The sequence below is a fragment of the Poecilia formosa genome, unplaced genomic scaffold (assembly GCF_000485575.1).
Source record: "Poecilia formosa unplaced genomic scaffold, Poecilia_formosa-5.1.2 Scaffold142, whole genome shotgun sequence".
Lineage (NCBI taxonomy): Eukaryota > Metazoa > Chordata > Actinopteri > Cyprinodontiformes > Poeciliidae > Poecilia > Poecilia formosa.
The window spans coordinates 552,145-568,836 of NW_006800081.1; the positions used below are offsets into that span (position 1 = coordinate 552,145).

General features: G+C 34.8%; 1 protein-coding gene and 1 long non-coding RNA gene across 4 annotated transcripts in view; both read left to right on the forward strand.

The window, feature by feature from the left end:
* LOC103145440 (uncharacterized) overlaps nucleotides 1-5,483 on the forward strand; it is a 10,445-nt gene extending 4,962 nt beyond the window's left edge. The window contains exons 3-6 of one of the 2 annotated variants that reach the window (XR_001663446.1): nucleotides 2,416-2,469; nucleotides 4,734-5,015; nucleotides 5,257-5,283; nucleotides 5,374-5,483. This is a non-coding gene — a long non-coding RNA (uncharacterized LOC103145440). Of the gene's footprint in view, nucleotides 1-2,098; nucleotides 2,470-4,733; nucleotides 5,016-5,256; nucleotides 5,284-5,373 lie in introns of those variants that run through there. The other variant, XR_477024.2, reaches the window with a different exon arrangement.
* The window catches only part of LOC103145434 (uncharacterized), a 277,103-nt gene that overhangs the window by 121,326 nt on the left and 139,085 nt on the right, over nucleotides 1-16,692 (forward strand). The gene's annotated exons all lie outside the window — the stretch shown is intronic.

The following is a 16,692-nucleotide window of genomic DNA, read 5'->3' on the forward strand; positions in this document are numbered from 1 at the left end:
AAATCAGCTGTTTGGAGTGTCTTTGTTCAGTTTTAACTCTCCAACAACCTTAGATTTTATAATTGTGGATAAATGTTCTAGATTAGGAAATATAGGAGCTCTTTTAGCGTGTCCTCTTCATCATGTTTGTAATCAATATTTTGGAACACATGCAGAAAATGTCTCAAATTTTAAAGGTTCATTTTACAAATGAATCTTAATTATTTGTAAGATGGAGAGAAGGGTTATGCTTTATGATTTCCTTGTGACGTCAAAGGTTTTTGTTTCATGGGATTTGGCAAAGAAAGTCTAAAAAATGTGCATTTAGGAAACATTATTTACCTCTCACTCACTGCAGACATGCTAAATTTTAATAACATGTTTAGTCAACAATAAAGCAATTAAAAAAATAAATAAATGTGCATGTGGTTCATCATCTAGATTGACTGAAACTGTGATAGGGATCCTACACATGCAAACCTGCCCTCCCTTCAACCTCCTATATAAATGCCTCAGTTCAGAGCTGAGTTTAGAGGATGTCTGTTAAATCACCCAACATGTTTCGTGCTGCTCTGTTCCTGTTGCTAACAGCTGCAGGTAAGTTTCTTCAATCTTTGAGATCTCTGTCAACCATAAGTCTCAACAAACAAGATTTTCCCAATTTTTTCTGACTTGGTCGATTCTTCTTTCAGCAGATGTGAAGTGTGAACAGCTGACCCAGCCAGCCTCTTTGACTGTGCAGCCGGGTCAGCCTCTGACCATCAGCTGTCAGGTCTCTTATGATGTTACCAGCTACTGGACATCTTGGATCAGACAACCTGCAGGGAAAGGACTGGATTGGATTGGAGATGCAAAAGGATCATCAACAGATTACAAAGATTCTCTCAGAAACAAGTTCAGCATTTCCACTGACTCCTCCAGTAACACAGTGACTCTGAAGGGACAGAATCTGCAGCCGGAAGATGCTGCTGTGTATTACTGTGCTAGACTCCACAGTGAAGCAAAACATGAACAGACCTGTACAAAAACCCATTCAGTACCTGAACACTTGAAATACTGTAAGCCTCCAGAGGAGGCACCATCAGACCATAAATTATTTGCCAGCAATTTATTCCACACTTAAACCAGTTTTCTATGTCTGTGGTCATAGTAGCCTGGAGAGGATTGATACATGTGCGGGAAGGAATATGTGAATTTCCTGAAAAAAAGTCAACCTCAAACAAAACCTTTTTGGAAGAAACCACCAACAGTTCTGTTTTATACAATCTACTGTAGCATCGAGAGGTTAGGCATAGACATTTTAAATAATCCACATGAGAAAATATTTGTCATTCATGTATAACAAGCTTAAAATCAGTAAAAGCTCAATCTGCAGATGTACATTGTGAGGACCAGATTTTCTGCATTTTTTTAGGGTCACTGGTGACCTATTTTCATTCATATCTGGACAGGATATGTAGGGCCACAGTGTGAAGGGCAAAACATGCAGTAAAAGGCCCAGGCCCAAAAATCAATCATCTTCATCACACGCTGTTCCTGCTCTACCACTGAGCCATGCGGTGCCCCATTTTTAAGCATTGCACAAGGTAGTTCAACATGTTGGTTCAAGAAATTAGCTAAACATGTTAATATAAAACTTATACAGTTCAGAAGGAAAAAATCAAATGCTTTAAATTTATCTTTTACACATTTTTTAGCTATTTTAAAGGCGTGTTTATTTAAAAACTGTTGTCGTACAGGGTTATTTTGAATTTAGCTTTACATCCATTGACATCGATAAAGCAAACTATAGAAGAACAAATGATGTTTGGTTTTTATGGATATTAAACAATTTGAAATTAAAATTAAATTGTGTTCCTTTAATATTTTTAACTAAATCACTACATTTGAAGAAATTCTTTTAATCCTGCCAGGCTTTGGTGCTTAAATAAATGAGGACATTTTCCTAAAAACCACAACTGTTGCAACCGTCTCCTGTCTTTCAGTTTCCTCCTCCCCTCTCTGCTGTAAGTTTTTGTATCAGGGTTTCTCACAGTGATACTGGGGGGCACAGAGATATACACCAATACAAAAACCTCAGAGCAAAAACCTGAGTGTAATTCATAATAATGACTATAAATAAGTATAGATCACTGCTTTTCTGCCTCTGTAATATGAGGTAAGAACTCAGTGTTGCCATTTTGATAAAATGACTGATATTTTTTTTCAAATACACATTAATTAGACTTTAATTCATAGACTATGAGTTATATTTTTTAGTCTATTTTAATTGCATCAGATAACTGATACTTAGCTTCTTTCAGAATTGTTACACAAGAACATCTATCTAATAAGACTGGGCCAATGTTGAAACACTTTTAGGTAATTATTCAGTTTTTTTTTTGCCATTTTTTCTGGTGCTGCAGGTTTTTGTTCAACCAGTCAATGAAGATGTAGCACTGTGATATTTAGACTACTGGGGTAATGGAACCACAGTCACGGTTCTACCAGGTAAGATCCTTTAAAACATTATTTAAAGTTATCGTTGTTGTTTATGATAATAATACTCATGTAAAATTTTTACTTAGTCTTAATTTTTGATGCTCCTGTTAATTGACAGTCATGTTAAACGGCTTTGGTGTTATCTGAATAAATTCCATTTGTAGATTTACTATTTTAGTTTTGCAGACAAATTTTATAAATTTTATAAATTTGTCTGCAAAACTGCAAAACTGGTTTGAAACTATGTTTCAAACCAGATTATGAAGAATTGCACTAATATAACAAACTGTCAGAAAAAAATCTACCCTAAATAATCATATCGTATTTGTATTTTAATCGGATTCAAATGCAGTTTTGAAATGTCAATGAAAAATAAATAATAAATGTTCATAATTTTTTGAATTATGAATGGATTATATGACTCTTAGTGCTTTTGCAGTTAAAATTAGTTATTTATTTATTTTCAATGTCAATAAATAAACTCTTATTTAATATAGTGTCCAGTAAAATTGTTTTTGTTTTTGATTGAATGTTAAATAATCTTAAAGTTTTCATTATTATGAGTTTAAAAGCGTCCAGAGGTTGTTCCCTACTACTGGATCATTTTTCATGTTTTTATTTCGGTTCTGTTATCCAGATCAACAAATGTAATCTGTTGAAAAAAAATGGATTATAAAAATGTAATTTACCAGAAAATATGAGACTGAAGATTGATTTAGAATCTGAACAAAGCTGGTTCAAACTTCAGAGGAATAGGGAATATGGCAGCGATTCATCCGATATAAATGCTCTGCATTTGAAATCCAGACAGAAGAAAATACAACATGAAGGCAAAAAAAATAATAATAATAAATTGCACACAAATCTAACTTCTTCTCAACTAAATGACATTTTGACAAATGACTAAAGACACAATTTTGATTTGCAAAACAGCAGCATAGTGGCAATTTAGATGGACAAGAAGAACTAAAAATAATTTATGGTCAGGCAACTTATGATGACCAAAACAAAAATATGGCTATAAAAATCTCTAACAATTGAGAGATTCTCTTAATTAAGGATAGATCAAAAATCTGATGGAGATAAAACCTTGACTTAAACAAAAAAGTGAAAAACAAGAGGACGATATGGACTAAATATAAGGTAAATAAATTACTCAAATGATTGAGTCTTTTAATCCCCATAAAACATCTAAGTGACTGATTATCATTTATTGTGGATATATGCAGAATATATTTTTTGACTAACTATATAATACTCAAACAAGAAGCTAAATCGGGAGCCTGATCTATCAGAGGTCTGTAAGGTCAGAGTTACATTTTGTTACATTGAGGAAGAAGCTTTAGGCAAATTAAATTTGTTTCACTGTCATATATTCTCTAATTTTATCACAATAAAATTGACATTTGATGATAAATCTGTGATGATGATGTTATTTAATTCATTGAAGAGTTTTATGCAAATATTTTTTGGTGGTGATTTTGACACATCATTACTTTTCCTTTAACACTTGTGATAAAATTAACTCTAAAATTTTAGTCTTTATTGATTGCAAACATTGGGGCACAGTGACTGATATTCTTTCTGTTCACACACTTTCGTTTAAGCAGAAAAGCTTTTTTATTATCATTTTTTCTTAACCAAACTAATATAATGGTTTGATGGAAAAGGAGATGGCTTCATAGTTATTTAAATGTAAAAGTCTGACACTGATTAATTTTCTACAAATCAATCCGGTAAAAACTGGAGAGGCGTCACTCGTTAATTTTTAACTCAGGACGTAGAAGATGGAGATTTCTGGATGTAAAAAGGCTGCAGCCTTAAAGTTTGAAATGTGACATATCTTACTTTATTTTTATACATACCCAACTGATGATGGAAACTTTCCATCGCAATAAAATACTTATTTCTCTTGGAAAGTTATGCATTTAAACAACTAACTGATACTTTGGCAAAATTTCCCTTTTTTCGCAAAGTTGCTGCTGCAGAAACATTAGATTTTTAACTTAATATTACATGTTTTAAAGGATTTGGGGGAAAAAAAATATCACAGAACATTATAAGGAGTAATTGATTGCAATATTCAACCTTTTAAAAATACTTTTTTATGACTTATTACTTTTGAATCAGCTTCTTGTTACAGTTAAAGAGTTACAGTTGTTTAAACTGTAGTTTATGCATTGACATGAAGTAGTTAGTCTTGTGCTGATGAAATGTTGTTCCAGTCATTCTTGAGGTCCTGATATGATCTGCTTTTCTTTGTTCATCTGCAGATCCAAATGCTGCCTCTGATCCTCCGTCCCTGTTCGTCCTCAGTCCCCTGCAGACTCCCGGCTACACAGTGAAGCCAGCAAACCAGTCCAGTCCAAATGTCTGTCTGGTCACAAATTTCCATTCAAAGTGGGAAAGTGTGGTTCTGAATTTGAAAAGGGGTCCGGTTGATGTGATCACGACTAATGCTGTTGTGAAGAATAACTCCTACTACTTTGCTGCATTCAGCAACGAAGCCATCTACTCCTGTGGGGTAAACGGGACCTTTGGCAACAATGAAGCTGGTACCAAATTTATAAAGTATAAAGAGTCATGATCTAACTATTTGATTTTACAGACAATGAAACTTTCGGTAAATTCTTTTTATGACTTAAAATCTCTCATCAGCAATGCACCTCCCATTTTCAACTAAGCTCCAGTAGTTAATTTGTTACAAAACGTTCTTATGAGAGTGTTTACTGACTTTTTATGTGTCAGAGTTTTCATGATGTTTGTGTGACTGATGTTCTTTCTGTCTCCAAACAGATGATGAATGTGGCAGCATTTATCCAGGTCAGTCTGATCTCTTCCTGTCTCAGTTTGGTTCCATCGCTGCTGTCAGCTGTTTGTGTTCAATCTGAACTCTGTTTCTCTGTCGTCCAGAAAAAGCCAAGCTGAACTTCTACCTGCTGCTGATGAACGGAGTCCGAGTGGTGTTCACCAAAGCTCTGGCCTTCAGCACCGTCCTCACCATCAGAGGCCTGATCTTCTGAAACTGAGGCTTCAGCTCATGAATATCAAATTGAAATCCATTTTATAAAAAAAAAAAAAAATATGTGTGATTAAATGGCTCTGAAATAATAAAATTGGCAAATATACACCGAAAAAAACAACAACAAAAAAACATATTTAATTTATGGTAAAATACCGGCAACTCTGGTTGCCAAATATGGATTATACCGTATTTAAAATTATGGGAACCACCGCTGCCAGTATTTTACCATAAATTAGAGATATTTTTGTTTGCTATAGTGGAAAATAAAATGTATTAACATTTCCTTTGATGTTTTTTTTTTTATTATTATTTCTAGTGTTTCTGTTAATTTTATGTGAAGTTGTTTCTTGTCTTTTATGGTTTTTCTATATTTCTGTATCTTTGTTTTGAAGAGGGATTTATATGTACAGTGGATTTAGAGTTTTTTCCTTTATTTTTAAAGAATTGGCTGTAAAAATTGAAATACACTTTAATGTATGTGAAAATGTAGTTTTACATGTAGGTTTAATAATAAACCTATAGACATGAAAATAAAGCAGAATATCTAAAAGAAACAAAACAAATATTTGTTTTTTTTCTCTTAACCATAAGTTCAGGAATAACATGGACAACTTTGCTAAAAAAAAAAAAAAAGAGAAAAGAATAACTTATCATTCCAGAAAAGATGGAATTTGTGATCTGTTAATTAATTATTTTTTCTTCAATTTAGTCAAATGTCCTGTATTTTTTGTGGTTAGTCTTTGTTTGACATGATAACTAAGAAATTGTTTTTGGTGTTCCTGCTTCATTCTGTTCATGTTAATTTTTCATTTATTTGCAAGATGTACAAATAAACTTTAATGCAGCCTATTTAATATGTTCCAGCTCTGTTACTTTATTTATCAAACATCTTCTATTATTAACTTGTCATTAATTCTTTTTTTATTGTATTAATGTTTTCCTTTATCGTTCAAAGCCATTTTATCTGCCTTTTTCCACTCACATTTGAATTATTTTCTTACTGATTATGTGATAAACCACCTCCACTCTCAGCCACTTGCTCAGATTATTTCCAGTAATCTATTGGTGAATAACCGAAATAACGAGGAGAAACAACAGTAAGAAATATACCTCATTTCTCATCTCCTTCTTAGCGCAAAAGTTTGATCGTTTAAAACCACACGTCACCAAGAAGCAGAAATACAGATGAAAATCTGAAAGAAACCAAACAGCAGCTCAGTTTCACATGGAGACGGAAAGGCTGAGGTTAACCTCAGCTCCGCTTGTTTCTTCTCTTCACACAACATGTTCAATCTTCTCACATGTTGACTTCAGTGGCAGCAGTGTTCCTTTGTAATTTGGCATTTAGACAAATATTTTTAATTTTCACGTCAGATTTTAAATCTTCTGAAATCCTCCATTCAGAGTTTTTTTATATATATATATATACTGCTCCAAAAATAAAGGGAACATTTCACTTTAATTTTGTGTGTGGCTCCAAATCCAGGCCTCCATTGGTTAATAAATTTGATTTCCATTGATGATTTTTGTGTGTTTTTGTTGTCAGCACATTCAACTTTGTACAGAACAAAGTATTCAATGAGAATATTTCATTCATTCAGATCTAGGATGTGTTATTTGAGTGTTGCCTTTATTTTTTTGAGCAGTGTATATTATTATATAGGAGGTTTGTTCTGTATTCTGTCTAAGAGGTGAGTTACAAAGTTTCCAAGGAATGCTTGTTTTTTTTGTTGTTTTTTTTCTTCTTGGAAATCATGGACGACACAATCAAATTTAAAAACACAACAAGAGAACTTTGTAAGGAAGTTTCGATCAAAATGAATATGTGACCTGAGCAGCAGCTTTTAAAGTATATGTGTTCAGATTAAAAAAAAAAAAAGATGAACAGGAATCATCTGTTTGAAGTATGATCTGACAGAAAATAAAGGTAGATCCTCCTCATGTCATGCAGATCTCAGGTAAAATCAGTTTTAAATAAGAAACAGCATTGGTTCTTCCAAAAACAATTTTAGAAATGCTGTCACCTAGTGGACAAACTTGACAAGCCACTAATGCAAGGTGAAACTTGCTACCTTGCATTAGCTGTAAAGATCAGGGGTTTTAAAGTCAGATTTATACAATTTAAATTAATTTTCAATCCAAAGTGTTGAGTTGTCAGTTATTATTTTTGTTAAATTGTTTAACTATTTGCTGTCTTTCTTAGCAAAAATCAGAGTCTGTGTTTTTGCCAATGCTCCAGAGTTATGGCTCACTTTTCTTTTCAGACACTTGGATCAGGCAGTGGGTAGAATCACACATGAATGCTTAGTGACTGACATTTAGAGCTTTGGTTGCCCTTTGCGTTAACATTTTCAAAGAAACCAAAAGCTGTTAGATATGAACTTGACCCAATTTTTTGTTGATTGTAACTGTATAAGAAAAGGTACTTTCACCACTAACAGAACCATTTTGTTCAATCTAGTCTGGAAAAAAAAAGCGAGAATTCATTTTCTCAGCCAAAACTCTCTCTTTATCTCTGATTGGACAGTTAAACTTTCTTGTATCTCTTTCTATGCAAACTAAACCTCCAAGCTGTTGGCTATAAAAAAGCGAAACGAAAAAAAACTCCCACCAGATCATGAAGATGTTGTCTGTAGCTCTGCTGCTCCTGTTGGCTGCTGAGTCCTGTAAGTCTCACAGAGACAGAAACACACAGCATGTTCTCAACACCATGTTTGTTTAACACTCTGAAAAGGTAATTCTCTCTACAGGTGTGAAATGTCAGCAGCTGACCCAGCCAGCCTCTGTAACTGTGCAGCCAGGTCAACATCTGACCATCAGCTGTCAGGTCTCTTATTCTCTCAGCAGCTACTGGACAGTCTGGATCAGGCAGCCTGCTGGGAAAGGACTGGAGTGGATTGGAGGAGCAGGCGTAGGATATGCTACTTACTACAAAGAGTCACTAAAAAACAAATTCAGCATCAGTTTAGAGTCTTCCAGTAAAACAGTGACTCTGAATGGACAGAATATGCAGCCTGGAGACTCTGCTGTGTATTACTGTGCCAGACGAGACATAGTGACTCAAACCATCTGCCAACCTGTACATAAACCCCTCAAAGCCGACGCTTGTAATTACTTTTGACCAGTGGAGAGACTCTAACAAAATATACATACACAAGACATCTACTTTCTTGTCTGGAAGTGACAAACTTTACATTTCCTTTTTAGGAGAGTTTTACAATAAGTTGTTTCGCTGTAAATCTCTTTTTTTTTTATTAATTAAAAAAAAAATTGCTCATAATCTAAAAAAAGAAATTGTCTCATAAAATGTAATTCCAATGCAGATGTCATATTTTTACGGAAATCTCTCAGTATATGATTATCTTCGATATTAGAGGGACGTCCTTTGGTCACACATTTATTTTAAAGATAAAAGTCAAATGTATGCCCTGCTGATATTTATGTGTCTTCCCTTGAAGTCTTTCAAAACAGTCATACATTTCTTCCATTTTGAGTTTGTCTTAATCTCATTTTGCATTTATTTATCAGAATTTCTGGGTCTTTGACAGGTTCTAACATCCTTAGTGCAATCTCCCATGATAGTAAAGGAAAAAGCCCCAGCATCTTCTTGATTTCATTCAGTGTAAAATGCACTGGATTGGACAACCTGCACAAAAAGGATGGCAACAACAATGTGTTGATTTGGGATTTCCTGTTTTTGAGGATCTGGTGACATGATGTTCAACAGACGTAGGATATCATTCTTCTTTTCAACTCCAATTTATCAACCTTTTATTTGTAATTCTACCTTTTTTCAGAATGAAATGAATGGATCTAAATGTGTGCTGATAAGTTATTTGTGCAAAGATAATGTAACACACACTACACGAGTCCTTCTGGAGTCTCTGCTAAAAGATACTCCAATGATACCATTCAAGTGTTCACCTCCTTTGAAGGGGAGGAGCCGATCCAAAAATCTAACTCCTTTCATTTTTCTGTATCTGTTTAAAACCTGATAAAATCGGGGACAACCACAGTGTAGACTTAGCAGAGAAATAAGTGCAACAATGATCAGACTTGAGGTTGTGACTGCTTTTGTCATCCTGGCAGTTATCTGGCCTGGTAAGAACTCAGGGCAGCTTCTCAATTGATAAATCCAACCTTATTCATGTTCGGTAGCTAATTAACTGTCTTTCTGCAGGTACTGATGGACAAACACTGACTGAGTCTGAATCAGTGGTCAAAAGGCCGGCAGAGTCCCACAGACTGACCTGCACATATTCTGGGTTTAGTGGCACTCCTTGGTTTGCTTGGGTCAGACAGCCAGCTGGAAAAGGACTGGAGTGGGTTTCTGGTATCAGTGACAGTGGTGGCAGCACCTACTATCCTCAGTCATTGAAAGGTCGGGTCACCATCTCCAGAGACAACAGCAGAAGTCAGGTGTATCTGCAGATGAACAGCTTGTCAGCGGAGGACTCTGCTGTTTATTACTGCGCTCGATGGTCCACAGTGACACAGAAACCAGGAAATCTGTACAAAAACGATTCAGCACATGAAAGTTTTTAAGACAAACCCAACACAGAGGGAGCTACAACACCATAAAATTATTTAGGTGTTTTGGCCACAACAGCAAGGGACTAACCAGTCTTTAGCTATTTATTTTCTTTATATTTATAACTATACATTTTTAGATAATTCCTTTGGTTTCATTTTTTTTTTTGCATCGTTTTGCTACATTTCAGTTCCTCTGAAAATATCATAAATATTAACTTTGTTTAAGTCATGTTAAGACACTTTCATAAAAAGAAAACAGATTAGTAAAAAACAATGTTAAAACTAGAAAAGGTGAGGGATTATTGCTTCTGAAATCACATTAACTCCTTTCACATGCTTTTTTGTTACACTTTAAGATTGTCCTTTATTATGAAAAGTATAGCATATGATCTTTTTGACTTCATGAACTGTTCTACTTAGTTTTACAAAATAAGGATGCAAATGAGACTCAATTTTCTTTTTTTTTTTTATTAATCAGTTATTGCACAGTTTCATTCAAAAGCCAAATAAAAATTTGATTGATACAAAAATACAATTTTTCTCTTCTTTGGCTGCATTTCTTTATTTTTCACTATTTTCAACAAGGACTCATAATTACTGATTCTATGCAGGCAGTAAACATTTGTATATGTCAAAACCCCGATGGAAAACAAAACCTCATTTAAATTGTGAGAGTAATTTGCTAACATCAAAATTGGCGCAAATGAGGGTTGCCATATATATATATATATATATATATAGTTCTGCTCTTCCTGTTAAAAACCACAAAGTAAGTGTGTTCACATAATTTATTTCATATGTGATTGGACAAATCATCTGTCTTCTTCCTCTATGCAAATTAAACTTCCAGGTTGTCTACCTTAAAAGGTTTTTGAGGCAGAAGAAGAGAAACTCATCAGATCATCTTCAACACCAACATGTTCTCTGTAGTTCTGCTGCTTTTGCTGCTCGCTGCTGGATCATGTGAGTCTCACTAAGACGTTGAGAACATGATTACAATAGACTCATTTACTCATTGCTCACTGTTCTCACACTCTAATATAACATTTTCTCATTTATAGGTGTGAAATGTGAGCAGCTTACTCAGCCAGCCTCTCTGACTGTGCAGCCAGGTCAGACTCTGACCCTCAGCTGTCAGGTCTCTTATTCTGTCAGCAGCTACTGGACAGCTTTTTTCAGACAGCCAGCAGGGAAAACACTGGAGTGGATTGGTGGATCTGGAGAAGGCTCTGGATGGAGTACATACTACAAAGATTCACTGAAAAACCAGTTCAGTATCACCTTTGTTTCTTCCACTAACACAGCAACTCTGAATGGACGAAATATGCAGCCTGAAGACTCTGCTGTGTATTACTGTGCCAGAGAGACACAGTGACAGAAACAGACAGCAGAGCTGTACAAAAACCCCTCAGGAGCCGTGCATATGTAATGTCACTCATAAACCAGATGTAGCGCTGTTTTTGAATAGAAAATTGTTTATCTTACATCCGTAATATAGTTCAAGGTATTCTTTTCCCTAAGTCTATAGATAGTCAGAATGTCTAAATCACTCTGTAATAAAAGTTTTATTTGTAATTTCCAAGTACTTCTATGGAATTTTATATTGTCACCATACTAGCACAAAATGGAGATCCTTAATTTTAAATGAGATCATGTATTCCAACGTTTTTTGATAAATAAATAAATAAATAAATACACAAATAAATAAATAAGTTTTGTTCCTCTTGTTGTTACATAGTATAGAAAGCAGCTTTAGGTGTGGTCTCAAGTGTAACCTGCAGTCAGGGGAGGGTCTATGCAAAGTTTTTTCTTTTAAAAAGATCCCATCGACAGTTCTTGCAAACCATCAGACAGAAGAAAAAAAAACATTAGTTTCTTCAATCAGACCAGCAGACAAACTGCTTTTGGCCATAGAATGGACAAATCAGTAATCTGGACTTTTCTTTTTATATTTTTTATTCACAGTGAGACCCTCAGCACATTTTTTAATACATTCATATACAGCAATTTATAATTTTAACAGATAATGACAAGATGTTTTCTTACAGGAGCCTGGAGTCAGGTCAAACTGGAGCAGTCAACCTCTGAGGTGAAGAGACCTGGAGAGACAGTGAAGATGTCTTGTGTCATTTTTGGTTACAGCATGACAAGCCACTATTTGCACTGGATAAGACAGAGACCAGGGAGAGGACTGGAGTGGATAGGAAGGATGAACACTGGTAGCAACGCTGCCATCTATGGCAGCTCCTTCCAAAGTCGTTTCATCATGACTGAAAATGTCCCTAGCAGCACCCAGTACCTGCAGATCAGCAGCCTGACAGCAGAAGATTCTGCTGTTTACTTCTGCNCGCTCGATGGTCCACAGTGACACAGAAACCAGGAACTCTGTACAAAAACGATTCAGCACATGAAAGTTTTTAAGACAAACCCAACACAGAGGGAGGTACAACACCACATTTACGTATTTGTTGAAACCAGTCTTTAATTGTTTCTTTTCTGTGTATTCAGTCGAAAATGTTTAGATAATTATGATGTTTTCTCTCTTTCTTTGCTTGGTTTTGCTACATTTCTGTTGCTATGAAAATGTCACAAACATGAATTTTGTTTAGGTCATGTTGAGACACATCTCTTAACAGACCAGAGTCAAAACGATGTTACAACTTATAAAAGGTGAAGAATTATTACTTCTGACAACATATTAACTCCTGCACATGCTTTTTGTTACACTTTATGACTGTGTCTTCCTTTAACATCACAAGGACATATCTTTTCTGTCCTATCAGTTTCTGTTCTTGTTCTTGGTTTTGCATAACAAGGATGCAAATGAGTGCAGTTTCAGTTTGGTTATTGCAGAGTTTCACTCAAATGTCCAACATTTTTCTTTTATCAATAAATAGCATTTATTTTTTCTGCTTTGGCTGCATTTCTTTCTTTGTCACTATTTTCTACAAATACTGATAATTACGGCTTCTATGCTGACAGTACACATTTGTATTAAAACCCTGATGTTAAAATAAAACCTCATTTAACGTTTAAGAGTAATTTGCTAACTTCAAAATTGGCAAATGAGGGTTTTTGTTGCATAATTGGTAATGGTGTATGACAGATCAAACCTAAATGAACAATCTACAAAAAATCTACAAGAAAAACTTTAATAGCGTTTCACATTAATTTATCTTGTTATAGAGTATGGAAATCAGCCATAGGTGTAGACACAAGCGTAGCCTGTAGTCAGGGGAGGGTCTATGCAAAGTGTTTTTCTTCTAAAAGGATCCCATCAGCAGTTGTTGCATATTTTACATCGGACACAGAGCAAAAAATACAACACATTTTTCTTAAATCATACTGTCAAACTGATTTTTTCCCATAAAATGGAGAAATCAGTCATCTGCACTTTTCTTTTTGTAGTTTTAATTCACGGTGAGACCTCATATATGTATTTTTTTTATTCATTCGTACAATAATTTGTGATTTTATTAGATAATGACAAGACATTTTCTTACAGGAGTCTGGAGTCAGGTCAAACTGGAGCAGTCAGACTCTCAGGTGAAGAGACCTGGAGAGACAGTGAAGATGTCTTGTGTCATTTCTGGGTACAGCCCGACAAGCTATTTTAACCACTGGATAAGACAGAGACCAGGGAGAGGACTGGAGTGGATTGGGAGGATGGACAATGGTAGAAATGCTGTCATCTATGGCAGCTCCTTCCAAAGTCGTTTCATCATGACTGAAAATGTCCCCATCAGCACCCAGTACCTGCAGATCAGCAGCCTGACAGCAGAAGATTCTGCTGTTTACTTCTGCGCTCGAGAGACACAGTGACTGAAAGCAGAGGAACAGCTGCACAAAAACCTCCACAGATTAAAAACAATGTGATCACAAAGACATCTGGTTTCTGAGAACTGTCAGTGACAAATGACTATAAATATATAAATACCTGGTACATTTTTGTCCTCACAACATTTTACTGACAATTACGTTCCACACTGATACTTTTTAGTGAGGTTGTTTTTGTTACAGTCTGCTGAATTGTTTTATCTGACTAACTATGGGGAAAATTCAACAAACTGTTTTTGGGACTGACTGTTAAAAATGTACCACAAGATCTACCAGTACGTTAAAAATTTGTTTTCCTGTATTTAATTAATAAAAGTGTTTCACCCCTTCAGCTTAGGAGTTATAATAATGCATGAAGGACATGTAGCTCAGATTTAATGTGGCTAAATAAATAGCATTAATGGATATGAGATGATTAGACAGAAAAAACAAGCCAAATGGCTTCCCAAATATTTTTGAAGAGAAGAGATATTTCTCATGGCAATTTAGAAAAAGACAAAGAAATAAATCACAAATTCTCAAGACTTTTTCACATTTAATAAATTAAAATCAACTAACAGAATTGAATTCCTGTTATTGAAACTGTAATTGGACATTTGTGAGTGATCACAACATCATCAACCTAGTGGGGCAAAAAAATAAAAACATTAATAAATCAAAAGTATCAAGACTCAATATCTCCAGAACATGTGTAAAAAATGAAAAAAATGTAAGACGCTTTTACAATAATAGGGACTGTGAGATGACGTTGGTTTCATGAGTGAATGAGGAGTATAATTAAAATTTGCTCCCAGCCCATTGATAGGAGCAGGTTTGAATTTAAAGATTTATAAAATCTAATCCTGAAAACATTCCTGGCTACCCTGGCTGTGGGAAGTGGTTCATGTAAAAAATCCCACCAAAAAAGACGACAGAGGATGAAATATTAACAATGAACACTTTAGAGAGGAAAGCCTGCTTTTATAATCAACACAGATTTTAAATGAAAATTGTATAGTGCAGTGGTTTACAACAAGTGAAGCATGCTGTAACCAAAATGGATAAAGTCTAAAGTAGATGTGCATTTTCTTATTGAGTTCAAGAACAACTTCTGAAATAGGGTTCCCCAGTTTGAAATACTTTTTTAAAGCTTTGATGAAGTCTGCAAAAGACAGGACATTAAAAACAATGATGCTAAATCATGTCAGAACAACCAGCCTGTTACACGAAAAGATGCAAAGTTTAAAAGGAAGTGAGGTGTCGTTATAAGTCAGAGGAGTAAAGAGCATCCATCAGTTCAGATTCAGCATCAGCCATGTTCTCTCTGTCGCTCATTCTGCTGCTCCTGACAACTGGATCTTGTGAGGAGATGCCTACAGATTCAAACTATTAATTATTACATCAGTATCAATGACTCATTGTGTTAATGGTGAACTTTGTTTCTACAGGTGTGTACTGCATTGATCTGATCCAGCCAGACTCTAAAGTTGTCCAGGCTGGACAGTCACTGACCATCACCTGTCGGCCTTCTGGCTATTCTATGACTGATGATGACTATGCGACAGGATGGATCAGACATCGTGAAGGAAAACCAATGGAATGGATTTTTCACATGTGGGGTGGTGGAGGCTTAACCAAGAATGATGCCTTGAAGAACAAGTTCAGCTACAGCAGAGACACTTCTGCTGGAACAGTAACAATAACAGGACAGAATCTGCAGCCTGAAGACGCAGCTGTTTATTACTGTGTGAGAAGACGCACTGTGGTACAAACCACAGGTAACCCTATGCAAAAACTCAGCAGCAAGCAGATACACTCACACATAAGCTTCAAATGTGAACATGTCCAATGATTATGAGTTTGTGCACTGCAGCTGCCAGTTTGGATGAGATTTCAGTCAAATTTATGTAGCTAACTTTGAGAGAAAAAACAAATATGTAATATTTTGTAGAAATGCCCTTAATGCACAATTATCCAACTGCTTTACAGATTTTATATAATATACTTTGCATAAGTGAATTGTGAAATATCAATATTGATGTTTTTTTATAGCAGAATGATCAATATTGATGCGGCATCTCATCTTTATCTTCATCTTCATTATCATTTTTTAATCTCTACCTAAAAGTCACATCAGCTGAAGTTCTGCACAATCTCTTCTCTTTAAGAGCTGATGCATCCAGTTCTACTTCACACCACACTGGACATTTTAGCTAACCTGGTATCAATAGCAGGTTAGCTGCTCAGAGCATAAGTCTGAGTTTGACTTATGCTCAAAAGCCACAGTAGAAAAAAATAAAAATAAAAAAAAATGAAAAAAAGTTTGCGAAAAAGGGTAAAAGATTCCAATCCAACTTTATTTATAAAGCACTTTTAAATGACCACAGTGGACCAAAATGTTATGTAGAAAATAAAAAATTAAAATACAAGAATAGATTAAAAAAATAAAACAAAACATTGAAACATTTTGACAAACACTTTCACTCATTTTCATCTTTACCTTACTCATTTTGTATTCTCCGAGACAAAATAAAATATTGTGTCACACAGATCTTTTCAAAAATATTATTTTAGCGACTAAATAATGACAACATTAAAACCTGTCAGCTGTTACAAAACAATATACTTAAGTCAAAAGAAACCCTAAAATAAATTTTAGGAATAATGTGTGGTATGTGGTGCTTCATTAGATTTCAGAGAAATGTTTTATCTTTATAAAGTTAAACTGAAAAGTGTGGAGAACTCCTAATGCAAAGATTGAAGATTGTTATGCTAAAACATAATGCTACGTTTAGACAAGAATGGGTTGTTTTGAAATCAAATGTAGACATCATTTGTTCTTGATCCAAGTTTTTTTA